Source organism: Antechinus flavipes, chromosome 2 (genome assembly GCF_016432865.1).
Source record: "Antechinus flavipes isolate AdamAnt ecotype Samford, QLD, Australia chromosome 2, AdamAnt_v2, whole genome shotgun sequence".
NCBI classification, from domain to species: domain Eukaryota; kingdom Metazoa; phylum Chordata; class Mammalia; order Dasyuromorphia; family Dasyuridae; genus Antechinus; species Antechinus flavipes.
In genome coordinates this window covers 187,469,727-187,486,829 of record NC_067399.1, presented here as the reverse complement: position 1 = coordinate 187,486,829, position 17,103 = coordinate 187,469,727, and the positions used below count along the sequence as shown (strand labels likewise).

At 32.1% G+C, this 17,103-nt stretch overlaps 1 protein-coding gene across 1 annotated transcript in view; it reads right to left on the bottom strand.

Annotated features, from left to right (window-relative positions):
* Positions 1–17,103, bottom strand: part of ERICH1 (glutamate rich 1) — an 82,568-nt gene that overhangs the window by 30,406 nt on the left and 35,059 nt on the right. The gene's annotated exons all lie outside the window — the stretch shown is intronic.

Sequence of the window (17,103 nt, the reverse complement as noted above, 5' to 3'; positions counted from 1 at the left end):
AGTATGGTAGAAACTCCAATATTTCACATGGTATACCAAGATAAGATTAAAATGGGTACATGATTTACACATAAAGAATAATACCATAAACAAGTTAAGAGAGCAAAGAATAGTTTCCTGTTAGATCAATGTAGGAGGGAAGAATTTATGACCAAACAAGAAATTGAGAGTATTCTATGATGTGAAATGCATAATTCTGAATACATGAAATTAAAAGTTTTGCACAAACAAAACCAATGCAACAAAAAGTAGAAAGAAATCAAAAAGCTGGGCAACATTTTTTACAGCAAGTGTTGCCAATGAATATGTCATTTAAAAAAATATAGAGAATTGGGTCAAATTTATACATAAAGAAGTCCCCAATTGAGGAATGGTCAAGAGATATAACCAGGTAGTTTTCAGGTGAACAAATCAAAGTTATCAATAGTTAGATGAACAAAGGCTCTGGATCACTACTGATGAAGGAAATTCAGATTAAAACAACTTTGAGGTACCACCACACACCTATCAAATTGGATAATATGACAGAAAAGGAAAATCATAAATGTTGGAGGGAATGTGGGAAAATTGGGACACTAAAGCCCTGGTGGTAGAATTGTTCCCGAACCAACCTTCTGGAGAACAATTTGGAACTATGCCCCCAAACCTATAAAACTGTTCAAATCCTTTGATTCAGCAATATCACAAATAGGTCATATCTCAAAGCATCTGTTTGTACAAAAATATTTATGACAGCCTTTTTCATAGTAGTGAAAAATTGGCGATTGAGAGAATGCTGCTGATCAATTGGGGAATGGCTAAACAAGATGTAGCATATGATTCTGATGAAATATTACTGTTCTATAAGAAATGATGCACAGATTTTAGAAAAACCTGGAAAGGCTTACCTGAACTGAGATTGAGTGAAATGAGCAGAACCAGAGCATTGTACACAGTAACAGCAAAATTGTAAAATGATCAACTGTGAATGATTTAGCTATTTTCAGCAATACAACGATTTAAGACAATTCCAAAAGATTCATGATGAAAAGTGCTATCTACCTCTAGAGAAAGAATTCATGGTTTCTGAATGCAGATTAAAGCATATTATTTTTATTTATCTTATTTTTTGTGTTTTTTCCTTTTGATCTATATCTTCTTTTACAACATGACTAATATGGCAATATATTTTACATGGTTGAACATGTATAACATATCAAATTGCTTACTGTTTCAGTGAGAAGACAAGTGAGTGAGGGAGAAAACTTAGAATGTAGAATTAAAAAAAATTAAAAATAAAATATTATTAAAGGTTAAAATAAGAAAAAAAAGTTGTTTGTCAAGAGTCTATTTTCCTTATTCAGTTTTTCATGAAAATTAAAGCATATGTAGTATAAGTCTCCTTGGATGCTAAAAAGTGAATATATTGGGATATCAATAAATTTACTCAAGCTTATTCACTCCACAGCTAAATAAACGACTACTGGTTTATTTGGTTCAATAAGATATATAAAACAATAATCCTAAGAAATAGGTTGAGAAAGATAGTATTCTATAGGAGATAGAGAAAAAATATCTCCATTCTACTTGGAGACTTGGGTTTGATTCTCAGCTTAACCACTGACTAATGGTATGATCTCAGGCAAATAACTGTCATTCTTTGAAAATGGACTCATTTATGAAATGGGATTAGAGTACATGGTCTTTAAGATCCTTTCCAGCTTTACCATTTTATAATTGTAGGACTGATTCTTCTTCTGAGATAGATGCAACCAAAATTGCCCTTGATGGAACCAAATTAGTAGATGAGAGCCCTCTGGTGGAAAAAGCTCAGAAACTCACCCTCTTCTAAGAGGGTGGCCAACTAGTTGGACATTGAAGGGGTACTCAACCATCCCAGTCATTTTTATCAAATGTTGATAAACATCACAATAACACTTAACAGTAACAGCTTTCAGGAAACTCAACCATCCCGGTCATTTTTATCAAATGTTGATAAACATCACAATAACACTTAACAATAACAGCTTTCAGGAAAATCAAATTGTCTTTTTATGCTATTGATTATAATTGAGAATAACAGTTTCCACATAAGTTCCTTGGGTTGTAATTTTCAGATTGGATATAGGTGGTATGGTGGCAAGATTTCTGCAACTGGAGTTAGGAAGAACTAAATTTGAACATGACAAACACATTTTCTGTGTGATCTTTAATCTTGCTATGCCTCAGTTTGTTCACCTACAAAATGGGGATAATAGTAGTACCTACCTCACAGGGTTATTTTAAGGATTAAATTAAATGAGATTAGACATAAAAATTTGTAATTCTTAAGGCACTACATAAATGTTAATTTTTCATAACGAAGGGCAAATTTTATATTCCTGATGTCTTATATCTACTGTTGTCCTATTTTTCAAAAACTATGATTCTATGAAATATTTTAAAGGTCCCTTTTTTACTAGTTGACAGACATACTGTGACTTAAATGAATAAAGAAAAATTCATAAATGAGACTGCACACAGAATCTTGGAATTGTGATAGAAGCCAGAGGACTCTAGACTTATAAAGCTCACTGTCCTCCATTCTGACCTCTGCTTATGGGGGGGAAATGCTTTAAGAGGTTTAGATATTAAAAGTCATATGTTACTAAAGTCTGCCACAAAAAGCATTAATAATTGGTAACTTTGTAGTACTAGCTTGGTTTTTCATTTTTTTCAAGAGTACACAAACATAAGAATAAGCACAAACCCTTAAATGATATAACTTGTGCTTGGACATCACTGATTACAAGCTGATAAAAATCTGCTAACTACAAGCATACTCACTTAAAAAAAAAAAAAAGTAATTATAACTTATTAGCCAAACTGGCTAGCATACCAATCAATGCCTTACAAAGGCACTTCAAGATACCACAAAAAAGAGGTAGATTACAAAGGAGGAAAGAAGTGGAAAAGTATAGTACCACTTGAAACTTCTCTACATCAGAATAATGGCCTATTTAGCATTCAAGATAGACATAGTTCAAGAGCAAAATAGTTATAATGGAAATTAGATTTAGGCTAATTACAATATTTGGTTCTTATTACATATATACAAACTAGTTAAATTGATGATTTTTAATTTTTATTTTCACTTTTAAAATAATTTGATTTTAATGTATCTGTAAATTAATATTAACACTTGCCTAAATATTGAGAAGCTCCTTTATGAAACTTGATGCTGAGGTGTAAGACTAATATTTTTCAAATATATATACTTTTCCCCAATTGTATAATATGTAAAAATTGAGCTATGGTAATAGGTGAATTTGTAAAAATAATGAACTGCTGTATTGGTTCTAATGTAAATCATATAGTTTGAAATTTGAAATTAATAATAAGCATTTCTAAAATATAGTATAAGAAATCATACATAGTTATTACAAATCTTAGGGATCTGAGTTATCAAACATCTGTTCAATCAAAGCCATCCAGGTTTCAAATAAGCAAACTATTTCCACATTGACAATTATTCACTTATGTTTAAATCAGTATTGTTAAGGTCACTTAACAACAGACGTTGTAAATATTTTTCAGCACAGATATGCAGGGATTTTTGGTTAACTGGAATCTTAAGCAATATGAGCTGAACTGTCTTCCATAGTCTTTTTTTTTTTTTTTAATTTTATTTTTGCCTTAGGAGAGTTTGGTTTTTTTCCTTCTAAATTTCTCTAAGTCAGACATTTGCCACCAAATTCCTTCACAGGATTACAATTTCTTATAAGCAAAATTTAAAAAACTGAGTATAGTCCAACAAAGTAAACCAAGTACAGGATTTTTTAATTCAAAAAAGGTGAAAATTTGATGTTTGTAAACACCTTCATAAAAGAAAGTTAGTCTTGGAAACACATGAATATTTGACACAATAATAGGAATTTTTCTTTAAGATAGGTTAATCTTCAAAGTGATACTTATTTTTCAAAAATGGACAAATATGCAAAATAATTTATGACATAATTAGAAGGATTTAAAGTTTTCAAATTTCATACTTGTTCTCATTTTTAGCTTTTAACTTCACTGTGAGGTAACTAAAGCAGATAAAATTCATTTAAGAGAGGAGGCAAGACTACTTATCCAAAGCCAAAACAAAACAAGGGGTAGGTGGGATGGGCAATTGCTTGGGGGAGCACCTGGCAATTTTGAGTATGGAACGAAGGATACTTTTAAGTGCATAAATTTATTTATAATGCCAGAAAATTCTCTTCTCAGCAGAATGTATTTATGAGTTTCTTGCAGAAAGGAGGAAAAATTTCAAACAAAAAATACAGTAATGTTCATATCTTGCCCAAGTCATATAATTTGTCCTGTTTCTGCCTGAAGTTCCTTAATAGTACTGAGCCTGCTAGATGGTGCAGTAGAAAGAGTGCAGACCTTGGAGTCAAGAGGACTCGAATTCAAATTTGACATCAGACATTTGATATTTATTAGCTGTGTGACCTTAACTCCAAATATTTTGTAAAAAACAGCAACAACAATAACAATACCCTAAAACCCAAACCAAATAAATAAATAGTACTGCCAGCAGTAAAAGGCATGCTCTTTCTAGATCACACTTTTATTAAATTAGTAAAAGAAGTAAGTAGAAACTGAGTCACTCAGCATGATGATGAGATTTAAGTGATCAGTTTACCCTGGAAGGGAGATGATATTCTTTGAGTTGAAATTAAGCAGAGCTGCTGAAGACATGTATAGAAGGATATTACTAAAGATTTCTTCATTTTTAAAACAATACTCCAATGGTAACCTTTATCATCAATCTCTCCCTGTTCCCCAAAAATCCACTTTCATAATTTCCCGGAAATTAGACTGACAAACTGATTTGATTTGCTCAAGGTCACAAAGCTATTAAGTATGTGAGATCAAATTTGAACTCAGGCCATCTTAAAGTTTAGGCTCAATGTTCTATCCACTGTGCCACAAAGCTGCTTTTGATTTGGCAGTTAAATTAATCAGTTATTCACACTAAGCAGTTATAAGTCTCCTACTATGAACCAGAAACTATGGTAGGTGCTGGGAATAGAAAGAAAAAAAAAATAGTCCTTATTCTCAAAGAACATATATTCTATTGGAAAGAGACAACATGTACGTAATATATACAAAATGAATACAAAGCAGCTTTTGAGGGAGAATCAGTAAATATCTATTAATAAAGTACCTACCATATGTGGTAAGCACTGGTGATACAAAAAGAGGCAAAAAACAGTCCCCTCCCTCAAAGAGCTTAGATGATTCAATGGGGGAGACAACAGGCAAATAAATATAAACAAGTTATACAGGATAAATAAGAAGAAATGAATAAATGGAAGACATTAGAATTAAGGTTTCTAGAAGAAGGAATTTTAGTTGGGATTTAAAGGAAGATACTGGGATCAGTAGGATGCAAAGGACGGAGAGTGGTCTAGACATGGAGGACAGTCAGAGGAAATGGACAGAGGCAAGAGATAGAATGTCTTATTTAGTGAAATGACTAGAACATCAGAAGGAAAAGAACAGTATTTTATTGAGCATTTGTGTGCCAGGCACCATGCTAAATGCTTTACAAATATTATCCTATTTAATTCTCTCCACAGCTCTGTGAAGGTGTTGTTATAATCTTCAATTTACAGTTAAGGAAACTATGGACGACAGAGGCTAGAGATTAAGTGATTTTCCCAAGACCACAAAGCTAGCAAGTATCTGAGGTGAAATATAAATGTAAGATATTCCTGCTTAAGAAGTTTTAATGGCTCCTTATTGCATCAAGGTTAAATATAAACTCCTCTTGCCAGTCTTTCATTAATTTTTTATTTTTATTTTAAACAATACCCTCAACCCAATCCCCACAGTTCATGTTCCTGTCAAACTGGCCTATTTGCTGTTTTTTTCTACATGACATTTCAACTCCTACCACTCTACTTTTGTACAGTTTGCCCCTATGCCTGGTATGCATATTTATTCTCACCTATCAGTTGAAATCCCTGATTTCTTTCAAGCTCAACTTAGACAACAACTTCTAAATAAGAACTTTTCTGATTCTCTTTTGAATTAACTATTTTGTATAATATGTGGTTTCCTTGGGAAGATGTAAGCTTCTCAAGAAAAGGAGTGTTATGTGCAAATAATTGACTGACTAAAAATTTAATGGTAGATAAAGGCTAATGCAAAGCATCTAATACCACCCAAACAATTCTTCCATTGCAAACTGATGAAGAAGATTGACCTGGGTACTTGACATCTATTTAATGTGAAGTTAGCAATGGTCAAAGGAAACAATTCACAAATTGACATTTTAGCATTGGATCACTGAATTTGATAATTGTGTCACTGGTCAGCAGAAACTTAACTTCATAAAAAACAAAACAAAAAAACAGAAAAACTACTATTCCAGGCAGCTAAGATTTTTGGCATGAATGGATTGGATAAAAAAAAATGTCATTTGCCTAAATGAGTAACTTACTATGGACTGAACTTGAGTTAAACCTTCAATGTGGAGCTAATAAACATGACTCGGTTTACTTTTCCTCAAATGACAGATGAACAAAAAATAAAAGGCAAGGAGGAATATGAAAAAAGTTAGGCTGAGTAGTATAGGCAAGAACATCCATTTTAACAAAAGCAGAAAGGATGGAATCACAGACAAGGAAGTTGAAGATGAATTAAAGAAAATTACTTGTATAAAAATCTACTTAAAAATTATTAGAAAAATGGAAAGACTAGAAGGTAAATACTTTGCAAGTCACAGTTGCCTGAGATAATGTTCTGAATTTGGTTGAAGTCCAGTACTGAGAACATGCACAGGGAGTCAGATAGCCCAGAGTGGCTACACACTTTCAGAGTGTAGAGAAAGATCAGAAACTTTTGGAAAGTAAGGGATATGTCCAAAATAGTTGCTTTATTCAGCCATATTCTATCGATAGTTCTTTATAATTATCTTTTCATTTAGAACCCTTTCAAGGGATATTTAGTATACTTAATAAAGCAAGTATTAGTATTACAGTGTTATATATTTGCAATTATAAAAGATGTAAGGCTTCCTTAAGAGTTTGTGTATATAAACACACACAAATATATATATATATATATATAGTGTATACTATATGTTTACACATATACATGTACATGTATAAGTACATATACATATATAAATGTCTATGTATGTGTATGTATGTGTGTATATTGCCTTTAGCTACAGAGTTGAGCCACGAAATGGTCCTTCCTTTGCTTTGACAAGCTTACTTCTCAAGGACTGAAAGCAATTAGGTAAAAACCGAGGCAGCACAATAGACAAGAAAGCAGAATAAAAGCCAAAATAAGAGAAACTGAGGATAGGAAAAATATTTTAGTTTAATGCTTTTGATTTGACAAGGAAAATTTCTTAAACACGTGATGATCTTCAAAGAATTTTTCAAGAGAGATATTGAATCATGTAAGGCAAGTCTGAATCATATATAATAGGGATGGACTAGTGTACATCCTGTGAAAGTTAACATGCCCTCTAACACTTTCCTAGAAGATACATGTAACTTAGCAACTTCTAAGTCTGTAGTGGAGGAAAATCCTACTCCTGATGCAAAGCAGGTAGGTGATGTTTTCTGTCCCTTTAATGCATGGTGAAGAAAAATTGTCACTAATTGGTCCCTGAGCTTGAATCTAGGAATTTATATAAAAGTTCTGAAGGAGAAACTCCACATCTGTCTCCCTGGCACCTATAAAGTGAAAGTGAAGAAATGCAGAAATGCCTTTGGGAGATATAATTCCTCCTCAATCTGATCCCTCAGTGACTTAAAACACATGGTATCTTTGGTTTTCCTGTCTCTTTTGCATATACTACTATACAAACCCACCAGAAGTCCAGTAAGAAGAGTCTGTATAGTAGTATATGCTGGAGCAGCAGTAAATAAGTATAAGTGAGCCAATACAGCCCTGAGGAGTGAGCTGACAGCTGAGAAATCAAGTTCTCTAGGCAAAAGAGAAAGATATGCTCATCCAGTTATATTTTACTCAGAAGTACACTCCTCTGGAATTTAACAGTTTTTGTATGACCAAATTTAAGGTGTTAAATGTAAGAAACACATACCAGAAATTGAAAAGATGCTTATTTCTTCTTCCACAAAAGAAGTTCTTTAGTGTAAGCACACATTAATGAAGACTTGAAATATCTCCATTATTGTAATTTCTCCAAAAGGTAAAGGCACTTTGTGGGACTGAACAAATATTTTACTTTTCACTTCAGACATGTGCTGTTCAAACAATTCACAAACTTTAATCACATCTTCTAATTAACCAGGCATGTCACTGAATGATGAGCCTAGGTATAGTCCATCTTCTCTTGAAGAAGCATATAATTGTGGGAATTGTGTATTAAATTCATAACAGATAGGTGTAATTATTCTTTTTTTTCAAGACTGCTGGTTGTTGTTACAAATGTGTATTCAGGAAGAAACCTAAGGCAGCCATATCTACTACTGATGGGGAGAGGAAAGAAGAGAAGGGAGAAAAATCCTTTCAATCTTCCTTATAACATATTCAAAGGAAATTTTATAATTCCAAATAAATGTTCTCAAAAGATCAGTAGAACCTCATTTAGAACTATCTTTATAACCTACTGAGATGGGATTTTCCTCCTGATCCTCAGGTACAACATCTTTGAATTCCAGTCACTGGAACTATGGACCTGATTAGAAGTTGCTAAGTTACATGTATCTTCTAGGAAAGTGTTAGCGGGCATGTTAACTTTCACAGGATGTACACTAGTCCATCCCTATTATATATGATTCAGACTTGCCTTACATGATTCAATATCTCTCTTGAAAAATTCTTTGAAGATCATCACATGTTTAAGAAATTTTCCTTGTCAAATCAAAAGCATTAAACTAAAATATTTTTCCTATCCTCAGTTTCTCTTATTTTGGCTTTTATTCTGCTTTCTTGTCTATTGTGCTGCCTCGGTTTTTACCTAATTGCTTTCAGTCCTTGAGAAGTAAGCTTGTCAAAGCAAAGGAAGGACCATTTCGTGGCTCAACTCTGTAGCTAAAGGCAATATACACACATACATACACATACATAGACATTTATATATGTATATGTACTTATACATGTACATGTATATGTGTAAACATATAGTATACATTATATATATTTGTGTGTGTTTATATACACAAACTCTTAAGGAAGCCTTACATCTTTTATAATTGCAAATATATAACACTGTAATACTAATACTTGCTTTACTAAGTATACTAAATATCCCTTGAAAGGGTTCTAAATGAAAAGATAATTATAAAGAACTATCGATAGAATATGGCTGAATAAAGCAACTATTTTGGACATATCCCTTACTCTCCAAAAGTTTCTGATCTTTCTCTACAAAAATGACATTTTCTCATCAGAATTATATTTTAGAAAAGTATCTTACTTATAAAACACTGTTAATGTTGTGTATGAAGCCTATTAAATATATACTTCTAAAATGTTAATTCCAATCTTAATTATATTCCTCAAACTACACTTTAATTCCAAAGTTCTCTTTGTAAAATAGTCATCTCATTATTTGGAAGAAACTCCAATAATGCTCAGAGTGCACCGAAATTCATGCTAGTTTCTGTCCTATTTAAAATACAGAGAATAATCTCTATGGAAGAGCCAAATTCAAAATGTGTGAGAAAAATACTTTTAATCAAAAAAGTTTTTTGAAGTTCTTGATAGATCAAACTATGTAATGATGAATCTCAATTTTAACACATCTTGGATTAGTTACATAAAAAATCCTCAATTTTAATTAATTATCTGTTTATTTAATTTTGAGATAAAAAAATTTTTGTAAAGAATGATTCATCTTGAGTTTTTTGCTCTATCTTGGATTTTACATGGAATATTGAGAGAAATTTTTAATTCTGAACCAAAACAGGTGTTTGTCGTTAACAATTGTTAAAGTCTTCTCACACACTGTTATACATACACACACACACACACACACACACACACACACACACACACACACACTCTCATACACAACTGTTACCATTTTTTTGAGCATTCTATTCTTTCTTATTTACCTTTTTTCCTATCAAAGAAGCACTGGAGTTCATGGATTTGTAACTGAATCCATGTCGTTATAAATTACAGAAGAAAATATGAAGATAAATAAGCCCTGAAAAAGTAAAGAATATATTATATGTGATACAAGAAATGTATGGATAAGGGAGGAGAATAGAAAAGACAGAACAGGTCTCTAAATCTCAATCTATAATCTTCATTTGAGACTCTCATGTTATATTAGTTTATGTTTATTTTTTTAAAAGGAACCAAATGATACCACCTCTGATATTTGCTATATGACTTTAAGCAAGTCATTTGACTATACCAGGCTTCCATTTCTTCAATTGCAAACTGAGGGGACTGACCTAGAATGTTAGTCCCTTCAATTTTAGATTTACAATATCCGTCCAATATTCCATGAATGATGCAATTGAATGTAAGAACAAAACCTTCAAAATACAAACCAGTTAAGAATATTCTAATCCCCAGCCTTTCACCAGTCATGAAATTCCCAATTAATTATAGAAAGTGTAAATAGTGATTCATTCATAGCATTCATTCAACTTCTGTTTAATACATTCCTACCATGTGTAACACTATGTTAGAAAATGGAAAAAAAATACAATAATATGTAAGGAATGGAACGAAATAAAATACACTTTGCAATGATTTTCAATTGACATTTAGCATGTCAAAAACTTTTCTCCCAAAAAATATTCTTCAACTGAGCTCTAACAAATTTTCAGGATAATGTATTACTCCAACTACAGACTTCTAATAAAACTAAACAAAAATGAAATTCCAAGTACAGAATAAAATATGTAATCTTTATCCCACTTCATAATTTCTTTTAAATTCTTCTTTGCTATTCTTTACTTAAACCTCACTTTCTAGATTATGTTTTTTAACTCTAAGTATTTCCATAGGCTTCCATCCTGGGCCTCTTACTTCTTCACTTGATGATTTCTCACAAAATGTCATATATTTAATTAACATCTTTATAATAATCACTCTAAAATTTACCCATCCTGCTCTAACCGCTCTGCTGATTTTCAATCTCACATTTACAATTTCCTTTTAGACATCTTGAAATGGATATCTAATATACAAATTAAATTAAACATGTCCAAGATAAAACATCTCCTCCCTCCCACCTTTCCTATAGCTTTCCTCCTACCTTCGAATTACTGTAAAAGGCTGATTCATCATCCCAATCTGTTAGGCTGGAAACCAAGGAGATATAATTGACTTCTTACTAACCCCTATGTCCAATCTGTTGCTAAGGCCTGTCGATTTTACCTTTGGGACATCTTTTACATAGTCTCTTCTCTCATCTGATACCATCATTGCTCTAGCACAGGTCCTCCTCATCTCCCAAACGGACTATTGTAATAGTCTGTTGGCAGTTCTGTCTGCCTCAACTCTGTCTCCACCAAAATCCATCCCCCATATAACCACTAAAGCAAATTTCCCCACAGTATAGGCCCAACTACTCTTCCCTTTTCCTGAATAAGCTCCAGTGGCTCCCTATTACCTCTGGGATCAAATTCAAATACCCTGTTGGGCAATCAAAGCCCTTCATAACTTAGCCAGCTCTTACACATACTCTTTGATCCCAGGATACTAACCTTTCTTTGCTGGTCCCTGAATAAGAAATCCCTTCTCTTAGCTCCAGGTCTCTTCTCTGCTGTCCCCATTCCAGGATTGCTCTTACTCCTCAACTGTGTCTGCTGGCTGCCCTTTTTCCTTTAAGTCTCAACTAACTTTCATCTTCTGAAACCTTTCCAGACCCATTCTAATTCTAGTGCCTTGTCTCTGTTAATTATTTTGTTTATCCTGTAAATAGTTTGTTTGCACATATTTGTTTGCTTGTAATCTCTTCCATTAGATTGTGAGCTCCTCCAAGGCAGGGCCTTAATGCATACTCAGCATTTAGCAAAGTGTTAGGCACACAGTAGATAATTAATAAATGTTATAAATAAGTAATTTTTATATAAACATCATCATATCATGTATTATCACTTGTCCACTATAAATGCCAATAGACCTTGTTAGGATCTGTCAAATAATATCATATATTTCACTTCACAACTTAAGATGGGAAAAGAAGATTTAAAAATGAAAAAATACCACATATAATTAAAAAAAATTTTTCCCTTGAAAATGTTTGGAGGAGGCACATATCAAGATACATACAAAGGAACATATATGACAGAGTGTTAGTCCTTGCTTGGATAATTAATAATTCATTAAATTGTGTTTCAATGTTATCAAACTCAATGGGAAAAAAAAGTTGCTGGATCGAACTTCTTTCACTATTCAATTGATTATATTGGTATTATGTAAACTGAATTAAACTCATCTTTTTTAGGAAACTGAAGGACTTGAGAATACTCTACAATCAATGAGCCTAGAAAAACAACAAGTCAAAACCCCCAATTAAACATGAAAATAAAAATCTTGAAAATTAATGACAAAATTAATAAAACAAAGCAAAAAACCACTGAATTCATTTTAAAAATCACTGACTTATCTAATTTTTAAAAAGAAGAAAAATCAAATTGCTCATAAAAAATGAAAAAGGAGAATTCATATCAAATTAAGATGAAATAAAGGAATTATTGTAAATCATTTTGCCCACTGATATGCTGACAAAACTGATAACTAAGTGAAATGTAAAAAAAAAAAATTAGATTAAAAGAATAATAGAAAATTCAAATGATCCAATTTCATAAAAGAAAAATGAACAAATTATATATGAACTTTTGAAAGGTAAGGGAATGAAGTACCATATAAATTTAAAAGTTAATTTTATCAAATTTTGAAAGCATAATTAATCTAATATTATATAAATTATTTCAAAAAATTAATGAAGGTATTCTTCCAAATTCTTTCCATGATCTTAATATCTAAGTAAGGAGATATAAAATGGAAAAAAATAGATAAAAAGGAGCTATAGAAACATACTAAACAAATAAATAAATAAATATGACCAGGTTGCATTAATACCAGGAATACATACAGAATTGGTTCAATATTAAGAAAACTATAAACAGTATAAACCATGCTAAAAATAAAAAAAAAATTACATATCCATCTCAATAATGCTGAAAACTTTTTAAAAACAAAAATTGAAGAGCTATTTACATTTTAAAAATTAAGAAGCATAGGAATAGATTTTTTTAAAATTTAATTTAATTAATTTAATTTTTTAAATTAATAGATTAATTTTTAATTTAATTAAATTTTAATATTTTTTAATTTTTAAATTTAATTAAATTTTAATATTTTTTTTAAATTAATTTTTAAATTTTAATTTAATTTTAAAAATTAAAAAAAAATTTTAAGTGCATATGATAGCACTCTGAAAACAAGACCCACTATCATATGTAATATATGATATACAAGGATTCTAGAAGGATCAGGGGTAAAGCAAGGATTTTCATTATCATCATCATTACATGAAAGCTATTTACAGTAGTGAGGTAAGAAAGCAAATTGAAGAAATAAGTAAAAAATAAACATTTATCACTGTTTTTGAAAAATTATATGTTGTTCTACTTAAGAGAACTCTAGAGATATGACTAAAAATGTATAACTTCCCTAAAAAAAAATAAGGAGCTATTAGAGCCAACAGAGCCAAGAACCAAAATTAAAGTTATAAGTGAGAAGTCAAAGTATCAAATGTTAACAGAAGCACAGGAAGACCAGCCTGACATCAAAGGGTAAAGCCTCCCTTACATAGAAATAATATAATCACTTTTTTTTTCCTCTCCAGATATTAGTTGGCTCTTTCCTTCCAAATGTCACCTTGCATTTCTTTTAGATGGAGTTTCTTTCCATTCTGACCTACTGCAGAATAGAAAGAGTTTCACAAGTTTTTTCCTACTGTCCTGTCCCTGAAACAAGCATAGCATGCATGCATCCTTTTATAGATTTTAGTGTTTTTACGGCTAGGAAATACCGATAAAACTGAAGCACAGAGAAAATTATGAAGCTTTAAATACACTTAAGAAAAAGTCCTACAATAAGTTATCATCAGTATTCAAAGGAATGCAAATGAAGCAAGTCTGTTCTTTTCAAGATTCCTTATAGTATTCTAATTTATTTACCTCTTGGGGATACCATAAAACACTACATAAATATGATCTATTCTTATTAACAAAAGTGGAGAGGGGAAGGAAAAATGGAGGTTTTTAAGATAAAAATAATGAATATCCACTGCCACTGTCATGATCAGAGTTAATCAATCTGTCCTCTAAACCCTACTAGATCATTTTATTTATGAAACTAGTGTAGTGGTTCCTTCATCTTTTTTGCCCAGGAATTCTTTAGTGTAAGAGGCTGAGAATAAGTTAAAAGGAGGAAATGCCTCTCCACTGATAAGCTTTCAGCAAGAGGACATACATAGTCCATGTAAACCTAACATCAGGATGGCAGAAGGGAGAAAATGGGCTAGTCTATGAATTATGTGTCTTAGAAGCTCATCTATTATGTAAGTATGGTTAACTGCCAGTTAACATCAAATTTCTGATCCCTTTTTTGGAATCCATTTATCTTTGAAAACTCAGCCATGTTTCATTTCATTTTGTTTTTTTGGAACATCTAGATCACATTAATTATCTTGACATACATTAGGAAAATATGTACAGGGTCCTTATGGACTTCAATTCTATTGTATGAGAGTTATCTTAAAATCTGGTAATTCAGGGTACTCTTTTTCTTTTCAGAGAGGATGATTTATTTATTGGTTGATTTTCACTTGGAAGTGAGAGTTTGATTTTTCGTGAAATACCAACTTCAAAATTCTTGTTGGGAAAGCCTCATAAGTTTTGGGAGCTCATCTGATACTAGATTTCCTTTTTCAGGAGGAGAGTTTTTTCCCCCCCTTTTTTCTATTTTTGATATTCTTAATTGTTGACTTGACTTTTATTATTTTTTTCTACTTTCCTAATTGTTTTTGAGGTTGGGAAAGGCCAGCACTAGTGTAAGAATAAGACTACAGAAACTTTGTTATAAAAGTTTCATACTGGCCTAAGAGACCAAGCTATTTTATAGTTTTTCTTTGACTTTTTCACTTTTTATTTTCCTTTTTTTTAATTTTGAAAAAAATTTCTTTACAACATTATCCCTTGCACTCATTTCTGTTCTGACTTTTCAAAAACCTTCCTTCCCTCCACCCCCTCTCCCAGATGGCAAGCAGTCCTATACATGTTAAATATGTCACTGTATATCCTAGATACAATATAGGTGTGTAGAACCGGAGTTCTCTTGTTGCACAGGAAGAACTGGATTCAGAAGATAAAAATAACCCAGGAAGAAAAACAAAAATGCAAATAGTTTACACTCATTTCCCAGTGTTCTTTCTTTGGATATAGCTGCTTCTGTCCATCATTGATCAATTGAAACTGAGTTAGATCTTCTCTTTGTCAAAGATATCCACTTCCATCAGAATACATCCTCATACAGTATTGTTGTTGAAGTATACCCAACCATTCTCCAACTGATGGGCATCCACTCAGTTTCCAGTTTCTAGTCATACAAACAGGGCTTCCACAAACATTTTGGCACATACAGGTCTCTTTCCCTTCTTTAGTATCTCTTTGGGGTATAAGCCCAGTCCACTTTTTCTTTCAAAAAACTGCAAGGATTACTAGAGAGAGGAAGAAGATCTTTATATACTTTATATTTCTCTAGGAATGGGGAAAAAAGTTCTGGGCAAAGAATATGGGAGTCACCTGCAGATTCACTAGGCCCGAGAAGTGAATCTGTTGAGTGTTGAGATCAAGAGACAGTATTGCCAGCCAGAGTATTGGGTCACATTCTGAAGAAGCACATAGCAAATATTTGCATGCCAACTTGGCCTGAGAGGGGATTTTTCTAAAGTAAAACAGGTTTCTAGAAGGAGATTTTCTCAATGCTCTGCTTCCTTAAAAAGGAAGAAGATTGCAAACAGAGAGCTAAATATCTTAGGGATGTGGGTGCTCCAATGCTTCGCACAGTATCTGATATATAGCCCTTAATAAATATTTATTCACTGACTGGCAGTGGCAAGAGAACTAGACCTTGGCACACTATCCCCTACTCCTCAGCCTGATGAATGTAGTACAAATGTTGTGAAAAGGGGACTATTTCTTCAGCAGCCCCAAAAATATATCTATTTTTTTCAGGCAGGAAAAATAACAAGTTAATAAAAATCTTGGTGATATAATGAAAGGTTTCATAAGAGAAGTTAAAGAGTTGATCTAGTAACAATTATAAATTCAGTCCACCTCCAAAGGGAAGCTGATTGGGTATTTGAATTGCTGTATTTATTTTCATATTCCTTTCACTCACTTTTGTGTTCTAGATTTTCTACTGAATGAAATAAAGGCTGGCATTGTGTTGTATCCTTGCTTTGAAGCTAGTAGAGCAAGTTTGGGATAATCATAGATAAAAGCCAGCTGGAGTAATTCCTTGTTGGGGCAACAAATCAAAGATATTAAACCAATTCTAATGGGATAGGACCCAAAATTTAACATGGACTGTGTGAACCCAGAGTTCTAGAGGACCTTGAGCCATGGGTTACATAAAATAAAAGTGAAAATAATAACAAAAAGCATGTACTTATTAACATATTAATTGTTGCTTAAATCATCATTAAATTATAAAATTACAATCAATTAAATATCAATATATTAATTATAAGAAATAGATTTTTAACCTGGAAAATGTACAGTTAGCCTGTGAAGGAAATCCAAAATGTGGGCAGGCAAAAATATAGGGATTGGGAATTCAATGTAATAGTTCTTAGTCATCTCCCAGAGTTCTTTCGCTGGGTGTAGCTGGTTCAGTTCATTACTGCTCCATTGGAATGGATTTGGGTCATCTCAGAGGAAAATTTTAACTGTCTCAACTTAAATACTTTTCCATTTTAAAATAGGAAGTATATTCTTTTTTTTTGCTAAGGCAATTGGGATTAAGTGACTTGCCCAGAGTCACACAGCTAGGAAGTATTAAGTGTCTGCAGCCACATTTGAACTCAGGTCCTAAAAGGAAGAATATTTTGAATAATTTCATAACACAATC